General features: G+C 39.4%; 1 pseudogene; it reads right to left on the bottom strand.

The window, feature by feature from the left end:
* Nucleotides 1-2,710: 2,710 nt before the first annotated feature.
* Nucleotides 2,711-13,887, bottom strand: part of LOC118711285 — a 125,747-nt pseudogene continuing 114,570 nt past the window's right edge.

The following is a 13,887-nucleotide window of genomic DNA, read 5'->3' as shown; positions in this document are numbered from 1 at the left end:
CTCTGGACCAGGTTCCCAGGAGAGAGGCTTTGGGTGACCATGGTGAGGTGTATTTGCAGGAGGACTTCCCACTTCAGTCCCACCCACCACTCACCACACACATCACAAGACAGAAATACAGCGATGCTTCTTAACAGTTTATAGGAGAGCAAGTGTTTAAGTGTGATTTTTAAAAAAGAAAACACACTGTAATGATGCCTCTGGAGACCTAAAGAGCAATGCTGAATTCCTGCCAGCACTTTCATTCTCATTCAGTGGACTTAGCACACAGTGCTTTCTGTGGATGAGACAGAAATGACATTTTTTGTTGTTGTTGATTCTTCTTCCATCCTCTTTGTGTTAGGAAGAGTAACATTCTCTGTGCCAATATTAGCATTTCTTGAGCACTCATTATTGATTACTGTGTGTTAAAATGAGGTGAAACACAATTGTACTGTGGCTTCCAATCCCCTTTTGTGCATATGCCTCTTCATGGCCTTAACAACCTTTGCTCTGAGTCAATGTAATTGTTTTAATGTGTATATTAATCTGCTTAGATTCATTGTATATTCATGTTTTGGACTCACTGATTAGATTTTTGGTCTGTAATAGATTATTGTTCTATAGTATTAGAGCACTACTTTGCTTGGGTACACAAAATGGAAAGCAATATTATTGGATCCACAATTTTCAGTAGGCTTATTTAGCCAAGTTTGTCTTTTTATAGTTATTTCAGTTTTGTCCTTACCCCTAAAAGTTTATAACTGAACTCAGTCATGAAGTGACCAAAGCAAATGAACATGATGTTAAAGCACGGGGCTGGAGTCTGATCCTACCCTGGGAAGATGCCCCCTCTGTGGGTAGTTTTGTGGAATTCTGGCAGTTACTTAAATGTGCTTTAGTTTCCTCCAATGTAAAATAACCATAAAATAATAAATGTTTCCATGGGTTGGGAAAAATAGTGCCTAGTATAGAGGAAATACTAAGTAAATATTAACAAAAACAAATAAATGAGAATCTTTAGCATCATCTCTGAGGCTTAATCACAGATTCTCTCTCTGCATGAAGGTGGGATGACCATCCATGTAGGGTGCTATATCAGTTACCATGAGAGACTGCTCCATCTGTTATCTATTTCTGTATAAAATTCACCTCAAACTTTAGTGGTTTAAAACAACAAAAATGATTTTAAAATAAAAATCTGAGATGGCAGTGTCTGTGGTCAGAAATTCGTGAGGGGCCAAGCCAGGCAGTGTTGGCTTGGGTCTACCATGCCGTTGTGTTAAGACTGTTTCTGGGGCCAAGGATCTCTTGAAGGCTCCTTCAGTCACATGTCAGGTGGTGGGATGAGGGCTCTCAAAGTCTGGGGCTGGAATAGTAACATCCCTTGGATGATCATTGTCTGCCTGGTCTCTTCATGTGACTTTCTCAATATGCCAGCTTTAGGATAGGCAGACTACTTAAATGTTAGCTCTGATCCCCCAAGTTATGTATCTCAGGAGAGAGAAGGCAGGTGGAGACCACTTCACCTTTCATGACCAAGCCTGGGAAGTCGGTGTCTTTTTCAACATAATCTATTGGTTGAAGTAGTTACAAAGGTCACCAGGTTCAAAGTGAGGGAGTGGGGACCTCAGTTCCAGGTGAAGGAGTATGGCTATCACACTGTTAAGGCTTTCGGTAGGACTCAGATTGATGCATTTTTGGAAAATACTAGGTGGACAACTGAGAAGCCTCTGCTTTTGAGATGATTGTGTAACATGGATGGACGACTTTTAAGAATGTGGCCTCAAATTCTCTCCCACTCTGTGCTCATCAAAACCTTAGTTGTGAGAAATACTATTCAGGAAAGATTAAAAAAAACATCCTGCTTTTTGTCTCTGGTTGAAACCACATCATCAGGGAACTCTTTGAGTCATACAGAAATACTTCACCAGACTTGACCTTTGACCTTAAGTCATTGGCAGGTATTAGAGAAATGGCCTTATAAAAATCATGAATGCACTGAATAGAGAGATATTTAATCGCCATCGCCCCCTCTCCCACCAAGGCTAATTTTCTTAGTTCTTATCCACCCATTTCCCCAAGTCAACTGAGTATATTCCTTGACCTCACATTTTACTTCATATCTAATTCATCATCAAGTTTTGATGTTCATCGTATTTAAAATCTGTACCCTTTTTTCCACATACACCTAGGAATGGTCTTGCACAAAAGGAGATCAAAGCTCAGATTTGGTTTTAGTCTCTCATTTTAAGATTAAAATCAATGAGAGAAATGAAGAAAAAAGAGCATTTATCTTTGATTGTTTTCCTAACAAATTTTTTAGGGTCCTGAATCACAGGCATAGTAATAATTACATTTCATGTTTAACTATCTTAGCATCTCTTTTTTTTCTTAACTTTTTTTTAAATTATATTTACATATAAGCTTTATTGACTGTGACTATAATTTTTGGACTCTGGTACATAAAGCTTATATAATTAAATTTTCTAGCTCATAGCACAGTGCCATCATTGATCCATGCAAAGTTTTTGTTTTTTTAATATCTGAAATTCAAACCACTTCTATTTAAATTGTAAGAAAAATCCAACAATTATTGAAACTGCACTAGTAGTCAAAACCTTTGTTATAAAAATCCTAAAAAACTATTTCTAGATAAGGCAGAAGTTCCAGGTTAATAACACCAGATTTGACTTGAAACTATGCTTTGACTTATAGAAAATGAAAAATAGGTTATTTACAGAAAACATTATCTCCATACATACTCAGGCACAAATTTGGTGACAAAAGAGACTTTTAAAAGCATGTGGAAATCTCAGATGCAGTTCTCAAAGAGCTCAGTTTTGTTTTCTTGGATTTTAAAAACGCCTTCATCCTCGATCTTGGGAACCAGATAGCACTTTAAATGTCCCGTATCAGAAATTTTATACTCTACAACAAGGGGTACATCTGCAGACACACTGAGTGTTACTATGGGCGAGAGTGGAGTAGCTTTTGTAAAGAGGTTCAGGTATTTCGGTCCAAAAGTTAGCTGAACTGGCTCATTCATCTCTGTGGCAACAGCTTCATCTTCTTTACCAACATTAGACTTAATATTTCCATTCGAAGTTCCCCACTGGTAGAGAATTTCACTCCATGTTTTGCACAGGAAATGACAACAACATATCCAATATGACTGAGATCAGGCATATACTGCAATTTCACCAGAAGGCATCTTTCCTACACAGCTATACTCCTGTTCTGGAATTTAAAGTCGTTCAACATCAAAATCCATTAACTTACTTCACTTCATAGTCTGAAACCTTTGCTTGGTTTGGAGCTTCAGGTACTAGTGCCAATGTGTCCGCATGATCTTCAGCCCTTGGGGTAATGATGTCTTCCTTGCCAGCTGATGTTAGTATCTTGGAGCTTCACACCCATGGCCAGGTTGCTGTCCCAGCGGTACATGTGGAAGCCCTCAGACCGCAGAGTGATCTCCTTGTCCCTTGTCCTTCCAAGGTTCTGTTGACAAAGTTCACACTGAAACACCAAAGAGACGTTTGACGCGTTCCTGCTCAGGCTGCTCGAGCTGATGTCCCAGCAGGCCTCACCAATGAGGTTCTCAAGGGCCTCCAGCACTTTTTTTTTTTTTTTTCAGGATGGAGCCCTGGGCCAGGTGCTCTTTGAATGCTGTGCCAGAATTGCAAAGAGCAGCTGGAGGCGAAGTGAAGGAGGAGTAGCCTAGGCTTCACAGTGAAGTGGGTTACTGCAGACGGTGAGAGCCCGAGACCTAGGAAGATCACATGAACACTCTGCTTGTAACCATTTAATATCGCTGGGTCCCCCCGCCCCCATCCTCTGTTCTTTGTTAATGTGTTATCTCTCTGTCTCTATTCTCCATTCTTACTGCCTCCCTCACTCGCACAGATAGTTATTCTAATGCATGCACTGTGTTCTTTGATTTCGGTGTACACTCTTATTAAATGCTTCTTGTCGTTTTGTGTACATGTATTTTACAATTACATAAATGATATCCTGCTATAGATCTTATTCTACTTATTACATTTAAAAATTTCACTTAGGATTATGTTTAAAATATATCCAGGTCATTAGTAAAAAAGGTTCTTTTCTTTAGCCTTAACTATTCTGATTTTTTCCATAAATTAGGACAGAAGTGTGGATCTGTTGTTCTTTATGTGTAGTTTAAACCTACAGTTAAATTGTAAACTTAAAGTTTATAACAGCTTGAAAAAGTATCAATCTTCACTTTTTAGGTGAACTGATTTTTGTGCTCATCTTTGTATTTCAAGTCTATTGTTAAAAAATAGCTATTCTTTATTCCTAAGAAGTCTTCTACTCTTCCAGACCCTTCATTTAGCCCTTTCTGACTAAGCAAATATTTAAAAAATGGGTCAAAAGCAGTGTTCCACTTAACACAGGGATCTGGCTATTAATATCTGAAACTGATTTTCGGACTGTACTTCACAAATACTCTACAAATTTGGGTCTGGCATTTTAACCGAATATTTTTCTAATTATAGAATTAAAGCATCAGCAGTGATGTGTTTATTCATTCTGACTATTTACCACCCTCTTGACAGCTGACATGGGTAAAGGGAGGTCATTTCCCCCTTTGGCTTGTCTTGGTGTGTATTTGCTGGCTTTGATTAGCAGCCCCATTGAGCAATCTGAAATAAATTAGGATCAATGGAATGGAAATCTTAGTGGTTTAAGCAGCACTGTTTATACACAATGTGTCCGAAGCCCTGCATTCTTCTCCTGGCTGCAGCTCCTTGTTCCTTGTCCTTCCAAGGTTCTGTTGATAAAGTCCAAAGTACTGGACTCCTTGCAGGAGAGCTGGAAATAAAAGAGAGATCCAGCTTTAGATATGAGGATCATTTTGTTGACCTGCTGAAAGTTTAGGTCTTGGTGGGTTCACACGGAAACAGTAAAATAAAATTTTACTATTCATCTTACTCTTAATTTTTTTTTTTGAGAGAGGAAGGTGTGTATAAAATAGAGACATTGATTTGTTGTTCCACTTCTTTATGCACTCATTGGTTGATTCTTGTTTGGGCCCTGACGAGATTGAACCCGCAACCTTGACATATTGGGATGCCACTCCGACCACCTGAGCTAATGTTACCTGCATAGTCTTGTATCATCCAGACAAATAGGCAGGTGTTTCTTAAAGACTGCATTGTGGGTAGCATATGGGCAGAATCAATTGGAGACACATTTTTGTTTGTTTGTTTGCTTTTTGGTCTTGTACGTGGCAAAGTTTTACTAAAAATAGGCAGACAGATGTGCTTAGGTTTAGTACTGTTGACATGGATCCATTGTGTCTACCCTTCATCTCCTCTCCTTCCTTTCCTGGGCAGTTTTCCATCTCTCCTCTCCATCCCAGGCCTTGCTGCCTGGCATCAAACTCTGGATGGTCATCAGTGAGGGATAGGTCAACTTAGCATTGGTCATGGGGAGGGTATTTGTTACAAACATGAGAAGCCATAAACACTGGGATGCTGGCAAACAAGAAGATGATGGAAAGGAGAGAGGTGCTCTGTGTTCATTAGTGCTCTTCTTACTCAGAAAGCACGAGACCGTTGTCAAGTTAGGAAATGCACCTCCCGCCTCCTCTCTTGCCAGGAAAAACACAACCTTTGGAGAACAGGGGCATAAGAAACTGCCAGCTAAGATTCTTCTGTGCCTGCTGGCACTCAAATTCCCCATTGCTGTGGTTAGTTTTGCTGCTCATTCTTGGTCTTAGTGCGCGTGACTTTGGCTGATGTATCTGTCATTGCTCCAGAGCTACGCCACTCAGGAGGATTTGAGTACAAAAACTTTCTCCTGAGATTACTGAGAGGTCTTTGCCTTTTGAACTGAAGCAGAAATAACCTTTGAAGGCTTTTCAATTTAAACAGTACTCCCACTGTATCATAGCGGTCTCATTTTACCAAAACAACAGCAACTTAGGTCTGGAAGTATAACTGTAGGTTGCTTTCAATTGAATTTATATTATTTCACTTTATTTTTTTAATAGGTTTCGTGATATCTATGTGAACCATGGGTCTAGTTAGAAATGGGCTCTTTCTCAGGTCAAAATAAAAGATTTCCCCCCCTCCCCCTGAAAGGCTATGCAAGATAATATAAATATTCAAATTCTTAAATAATCAGAATCACCCATTATTAGTTTTTTTAACCCTGTAATTTGATAAATAGGTGAAAGGACAATAAATGCCTATTGATGATGACTTTATGTGAAACCCTCATAAACTATAACCTGATGTCAGGGAAGCTCTGCCTCTATTTCTTTTTTTAAAGTTTTATTTTTATTTACTTTTTAAATATTTATTGTTGAGAGTATTACAGATGTTCTTTCCCCCCCTCCCCCATAGCTCCCCCTCTTCCCAGTTCCTGCCCTGCCTTAGGCTTTTGCCACCCTATTACTTATGTCCATAGGTAATGCATATATGCATATAAGATTTTTGTTTAACCTCTTTCTGCCCCCCCTTTCTGTCTGAGAATCATCAATCTGTTCCATTTTCATGCCTTTTATTTTATTTTATTCAGCAATTTATTCTGTTCATTTCTTATTCATTTATTTTGATTTTAAGATTCAATTGCTGATAGTATGTATTTGTTGCCATTTTGTTGTTAATATTTTTTATCTTTATCTCTTCTTCCTCTTCTTAAAGAATACTCTTCAACTTTTCATATACTACTGGTTTGGTGATGATGAACTCCTTTAGCTTTTTCATGTCTGTGACCTTCAATTCTAAATGATAGTTTTGCTGGGTAGAGTAATCTTGGTTGTAGGTCCTTGCTATTCATCACTTTGAATATTTATTGCCACTCCCTTCTGGCCTGCATAGATTCTGTTGAGAAATCAGCTGACAGTTGTATGGGCATTCCCTTGTAGGTAACTAACTGCTTTTCTCTTACTGTCTTTTAAGATTCTCTCTTTGTCTTTAGCCCTTGGCATTTTAATTATGATGTGGTCCTCATTGGATTCCTCTTGATTGGGACTCTCTGTGCTCCCTGGGCTTTTAAATCTATTCCTTTCACCAGGTAGGGGAAGTTTTCTGACATTATTTATTCAAAAAGGTTTTTAATATCTTGCTCTCTCTCTCTTCTTCTGGCATCCCTATGATGCAAATGGTTGGTACACTTGAAGTTGTCCCAGAGGCTCCTTATACTATCTTCATATTTTTGGATCCTTTTTTCTTTTTGCTCTTCTAGTTGGGTGTTTTTTCTTCCTCATATTTCAAATTGTTGATTTGATTCCCCAAATCCTCTACTCTACTGTTGAATCCCTGTATATCATTCTTTATTTCAGTCAGTGTATCTTAATTTCTGACTGGTCCTTTTCCAGGTGTTTGGCATTATCACTAAGATCTTTGAAAGTCTTACTAAGTCACTTGGAGGTTTTCAGAAGATTATTGAGTAACCTTATAACTGTGGTTTTGAACTCTATATGACATGTTTCTTTGTCTCTGCAGTTTGACTGCTTCCCTGTGCTTGTTTCTACGTATTGGGTAGAGCTATTATGCCACTTTGAGTTGGTAGAGAGCCTTTGTGTAGGTATCCTAGTGGCTCAGCCTCCCCAGTCACCTGAGCATGGTCTTGTTGTAGTTGAGACTTGATTGCTGTTTGTGTCACTGGGAGAAATTGACCTCCAGCCCCTTGAGTATGTCACTTATGGATGTGTAGAGTAGTAATTTGGTATGGTCTGGGACTGATCACTGGGTACATTGGCTCTTGGGTCTCCCAGAAGGTACAAAGTCAGCCACTTCCTGGGGCCGCCCAGCAGGAGCTACAGAGAGATCTTCAGATTCCTCCTCTTTGTATTGGGTTTGGAAGTGCCCAGACGAGGCCCAGCTATGAAGCAAGGTATGCTGGTGATGGTTCTGATGCCAGGTCTTGGGACTTTCATTATAGGTTTGGGGCTCCCTGACCTCAAGGTATGATGGTGATGGTTCTGATGCCAGGTCTTGGGCTTTTCATTATAGGTTTGGGGCTCCCTGACCTAGCTGCAGCTTATTTGAGAGACTTTAGCTCGAGCAATGACAGGCTATTCTTGTGCAAAAGCTGCTACAGTAAGTTTGGGTGGGGCTGTATATTAGATGAGGTGGGGTCTTAGGGAATTACCAGGGTGGAGCAAACAGAAATGGCTGCCAGTCAGGCCTGTGACCAGGGAGGTCTCAGCACAGTAGATCCCTGCAAGTACCTCCATCTGGGAGAAAAGTGCCCCCAAGTTCCTGTCCCAATGCCAGACAAATGTGTCCCCTAGAGCCTCACCTTGGTTCTGGAGCTCAGAGGAAGTGGGACTTTGTAAGTTCAGTTCATGGTGCTGGCCTTTTAAGAGGAACAGCTGGATCTCCAGCAGCCCCTGGTCACTGAGCCCCTGTCTGCACTGGTGGTTTTCACAGCCTGTGGTTATGGGAACTTCTTTTCCCAGCTCTGGGATCTTGAGATGGGCTTCTGGTGTGGGGCTGGGACTCCTTGCTCCTCAAAGGTGGCCTCCCCAGAGAAGATCTCTCTCCTGATTACAAAAGCTGCACAGGTGGGAGAGGACCAGACTGGTCTACACCTCTTTACCTCCTACCAGTCTCAGTGTGCTTTCTTGCTTATTTTTCTAGTGGTAGCACTTCCATTCAGACAGCTTTCCAGCAGTTCTGGATTGGTGGTGGTTCTATATTTTAGTTGTAATTTTGATGTGGTTGTGGGAGGTGGCGAGTACAGGCATTTACCTATGTTGTTATCTTGGTTCCCTACCTGCTTTTACTTCTTAATAGCACCAAAGTAGCTGATCCCGAAAGTATGATCTTAGGGACCATAAGTATCTGATCATCAAATAGAGATGGAATTATATTTTCTGTTCTGCAGTTAATAAGGAAAATAGACAAATGCCTTTATAAACATTTTTTGATCCTGAGGGTTGAAATAGAAAGGATTTTTTCTATGGAATTGTGACTTGACCAGAAAAACCCAATGACCTAGAACATCTCCTTCCTTGAGAATTCCAATCAATTGTGGTTTTGAAGTATTTCCAGGGGGATCATGTTGCATGTACCATGTGGGATCAGACTGAACGGGGTCATGGCCTCATACGTCAGGGAACCTAAGTCTAAAGCTCAGTTTTCCAAAGGTGAGTAAGATTAAACTTGTGCCTTTGGAATCAGACCCATATGTATAGCAACACCACCGGTATTCAGCTGTCCGTCCCCACCTCCCAGCCCCAATCCAGCATGAGGGAAATACCAAATCTAGCTCCAATTTAGGCTCCTTTGGCCTCTTTTCTCCAGGACTCTATATGTTTTCTTTCACTAGATCACTTTCTATAGAGAGATGAAACCCCCAATGAAGACTGTATTAGAAACCCATTACAGGATAATGTCCCAAGAAAATTATTCTTTTGAAGTTTGATTCGAAACTTATGCTCCTCATTGATACAGGCAGCAGGAGCATGGGGAACCCGTCTCTGAAAGGGGCTTGTTATGAGCTGGGGAAGCAGCTTGAATCCTCAGCATCAATGTATAGACTTAAAAGCAAAGCCAGACAAGAAACGAGATCAAGCTTGGAATTTGGTATCTGTTAGTAATTTCAGAGCCACATGTCTAGAGAGTGACAACATGCTCGTTCTCTAGCAGTTTTTTTTTTTTTTTTTTAAGACTGATCAGTGTAGAGTTGAAACAGGATTTTAACTTTTGATTCTTCTCCTTTCAAGATTTTTCTTTGTCCCTAAATTTATCCATGCAGTTACCCCACTGGTACACTTGAGCCAGAGCACAACTAGCTATTTCACATATCACCAGATTCTCTCCTCGGCATGAAGAAACGGCAGAATAGGAGCAAATTCCTTTAGGGACAGAGTATGCTTTGTAGTTTTCTATTTTAAACACAAATTATCCAGGCAGAACTTGGTTGTCAGTAAAGATGTTTGTTTTTATTGGCAATCAGCATGTTTAGTCTGAGAGCCAGGGACATGGGGCTCAGAGGTAAGGCCTGAAGGTGCATTGTCTAAGCTGAGAAAGAGCAAAGGCAGCGATGGCTCTGGTCTCTTTCACAGAACCATCTGATGCTTACCCACTCAACTGGACTTGGTTACGAGTGTGAAATGTGCACGTGTTTCCCTCGTGTCACGGGCAGAGCTTGAGGTCGAGGTGGTGAGAGGGGATGCACAGCAGCTCTTGATTTGGAAGCTGCAGGAGAGCTTTCCCAGAGTGGAGAATGGAGTGGATCTGCACCTCCCCCCCCCAACTCTTCCTGCCTTTTCTTCCCATGTTATCCATCTCCTCTCTTCCACATTTCACTCCCTTCACCAATATATTTGTTCAACCTATGAAACTCAGTTTCCCAACCACTGAATCCCAATCCTAACCTGTTAAGGCTCAGTTTTCTTGTCACTAAAATGGAGATAAAAATATTGTCTTTTGCAGTGGTTATAGTGAGGATTAAGTGACATGATCCCAATTCAGCATTCGGTGCCTGGTAGATAGGAAGTGCTTAATAGTTATGGTATATGTTTATTTATGTTTAATTTTTTTTGTGATGAATATATCTATCTATCAATATATTACATAATTAACTAAAGTTATTATTATCAGTCCGAAGTATGGTTTTCCATAGAAGTGATTTTTAAATTGGGCACAGGACGAAGAGGGGTAAGAATTTAGGTGAAACTTGCTTTGCCTGGAGTTTTCTCTGGGGAATCTCTCAATGATGAGGAATGTTAGTGGGGGAAGGTGGGGAACAGTGTAGACTAGGGCTGATAAGAGATACTACTGTGGGACTGAGCACTCTAATAGTAGTGAAGGTGATTGGATTCTAGAATGGCAAAGCCAGGTTCTGACACTTAACTGTCAGAGGCAAGGTGGGCATAAATACCATGATGGCCCAGTTGGCAAGAAGGCTAGGGTGGCAACCAGGAGACCTGACCCTTAGGGATCTGTGGAAATAGCTAGTATGCCATGCTGTTCATAGGAGTGAGGTAGATGGACAGCCAGCAAGACACTGCTAACCTGTATAATAAAACAGACAAACGGGCAGATTGACAAACTATGGGGTAGCACAGGAATAATGTTAACTACTGCCACAGGAAAAATTCAGTCCTTCACTCACATTCTCAACTTGACCCATATTTTAGACCAGAGCCTTTTGAATGAAGGGTGTTATCCTGCACATCAATCCTTTATATTAATGTCTCTTTCTGTCTTACTGACTTACTTTTGTTGTTTGCTGGGATCATTTACATAACTCAAGTATATAACTTGTACTCAAATCCTTGTTTCAATGGTGGTGCTTCTATGAACCAGCCACCTTAACAAAATGTGTACCTTAATTTTGTGTGTGTGTGTGTGTGTGTGTGTGTGTGTGTGTGTGAATGTGTGATTATTTATATTGAAGAACTGGCATGAGTTTATGTATCCGGGGTAATGTGTCATGGGTAGTAGTTTATGGATAATGTGTCATGGGTAATAGTGTCCTGGGTAACAATGTTTTGGGTAATGCGTCCTGGTTAATAGTTTATGTGTCCCAGGTAATAGTTTATATGACCTGGGTAATGCTGGTCATCCTATAATGTTGACATAAATAGTTATTATGCACTTACCAAAAATTTCCTTGCTCAAGGATTGCAAACTCAAATGCACATAGGGAACAGTGAGTAAGAAAAATGAAGTGGGAGTCAGTGGGAAGTAGCGGGATCTCAGATGAGCCAAAGGGTGCATTGTCAGTTGATAGCAATCCTTCTGATTCTGCTTTCCTAGACAAATGAGAAGCATGATTTTAATGTAAATTTGCATTATTTTTAAAAGTTGGCAACTAATTCAAAACTATAAAAATTTTTTAGTGGTCTATTCATGGGAACCAGCCATTTGTATCCTCTGATATCATCTAGCTAGACTTTGGGCAGATTCTCTGATACTGTATTTTGGATAGAGTCAGCTTTTTCTGTAGTTTTATTTTTATATTACAACTTAATTTAGAAGTTTTAATTTAATCCAGAAAACAAAATTCATCATCTTATTTTGTTTAATTTAGGGTGTTGCAGCAAGGAAGACAAATTTAGTAAAAATCGTCATGTAAAAACCACAGAAGAGTTCACTGTGCACTCTTAGTCTATATGATGTACAGCTGAGAGAACAGATTGACTCATTGCTACCAATACCCTTGGAATATGGTTTAAGAAAGAGTTGATTTAAACCTCAGCTACCAACATGAGTTACTGTTATACTATATAATATGTATAAAATTAGGCATGAAATATTGACTTGCTAATGACCGACTGTCTAAACCCAAGGGGTTAATTCAGAGCAGGTTCTTTATTCTGTTTCTCCACTTTTAATTGTGGATAGGTCTTTAACCGATTTTCTCCCTTACTATGAACTAGGGCATATACCAGAAATTTATGATTTGTAATTTTATAATATATATTTTTTATCAACGAAAGTATATTTGACCAAGGATCCAGGAATGGCAGGCAACAGTAAGCTTCAAAATTAAAATTGTTGCAGTCCCTGGCCAATGCCAGGTGTCTCTCATAGCATGGACCTACATTCTTCTGCCTGGTCCTCTCTGTACAGGGCTTTCCAATAGAACAATAATGCAAGCCACGTGTATAATTTTGAATTTTCTGGTAGTTACGTAAAAAATACTAAAAATAAATAGATGAAATTAATTTTAACAATGTTTTGTTTAACTCAATATGTCAAAAATATCATTTCAACTTACAATAAACCTAAAAATTATCGATGATATTGTTTGCATTCTTTTTTTCATATTAAGCATTTGAAATGTGGGGGGTATTTTACACTTAAAGCATGTCTCAGTTTGGACTAGCCTTATGACACATGCCTGATAAACACAGGCGGCCTGTAAGTTGTAAAAATTTATTATTTTATTTTTGCCCCTAAGGCATTGCCACTTGGTGTTTTATGTTAAATAATACTATGTGCTATTCAGTGAAAGTGTATCTTAAATGAATGTTGGGAAGTCCTTAATTAATAAAGACTTTGTTTTTGAGATTATAAGCAAGTGGATAGGTGGGGGATGACAATGCTCCAAATTTTTGCCAAGAGTGAGACAACCATGGTAATGTTAGAAAAAGGTAAAACAGCATTTTCATATTATAGATGGTGCTGTAAGTAGGTCTTCCTGATTTAATTTTTCATAAGGTCTTTGGTTCCTATCCTGTGAATGCTCCAATAAGGTTTTTTAGGAGCATAAACAGCTAAGGGATTTCACTAGTACATAGTAGGTGGTCAATAAAATGTTACTGACAGGAATAAAATCGACTTAAGGTCAACAATTCTGGGTATTAGCTATTTACCCTTGTGGCAGTGAATCCTTGGGCATTAAAACAAGGTCTGTTTTCTAATGATACTGTCTCTTTAGTGATTGAGTTATAATGGGTATGAAGCAAAAGGAGAGGCCCTAGCTGGTTGGGTTCAGTGGATTGAGCATCGGCCTGGGGACTGAAGGGTCCTGGGTTTGATTCTGATCAGGTGTACATGTCCAGACTGTGGGCTCGATCCCCAGTAGGGAATGTGTAGGAGACAGCCGATCAGTGATTCTCTTTCACCATTGATGTTTCTATCTCTCTCTCCCTGTCTCTTCCTCTCTTAAATCAATAATCTCTATCTATCTATCTATCTATCTATCATCTATCATCTATCTATCATCTATCAATCATCTATCTATCTATCATCTATCAATCATCTATCTATCTATCATCTATATCTATCTATCATCTATCAATCATCTATCTATCTATCTATCTATCTATCTATCTATCATCTATCTATCTATCATCTATCAATCATCTATCTATCTATCATCTATATCTATCATCTATAAATCATCTATCTATCTATCATCTATCTATCTATCTATCTATCATCTATCAATCATCTATCTATCTATCTATCA

Source organism: Pipistrellus kuhlii, unplaced genomic scaffold (genome assembly GCF_014108245.1).
Source record: "Pipistrellus kuhlii isolate mPipKuh1 unplaced genomic scaffold, mPipKuh1.p scaffold_m20_p_8, whole genome shotgun sequence".
Taxonomy (NCBI): Eukaryota; Metazoa; Chordata; class Mammalia; order Chiroptera; family Vespertilionidae; genus Pipistrellus; species Pipistrellus kuhlii.
This window is presented reverse-complemented; position numbering and strand designations above follow the sequence as displayed.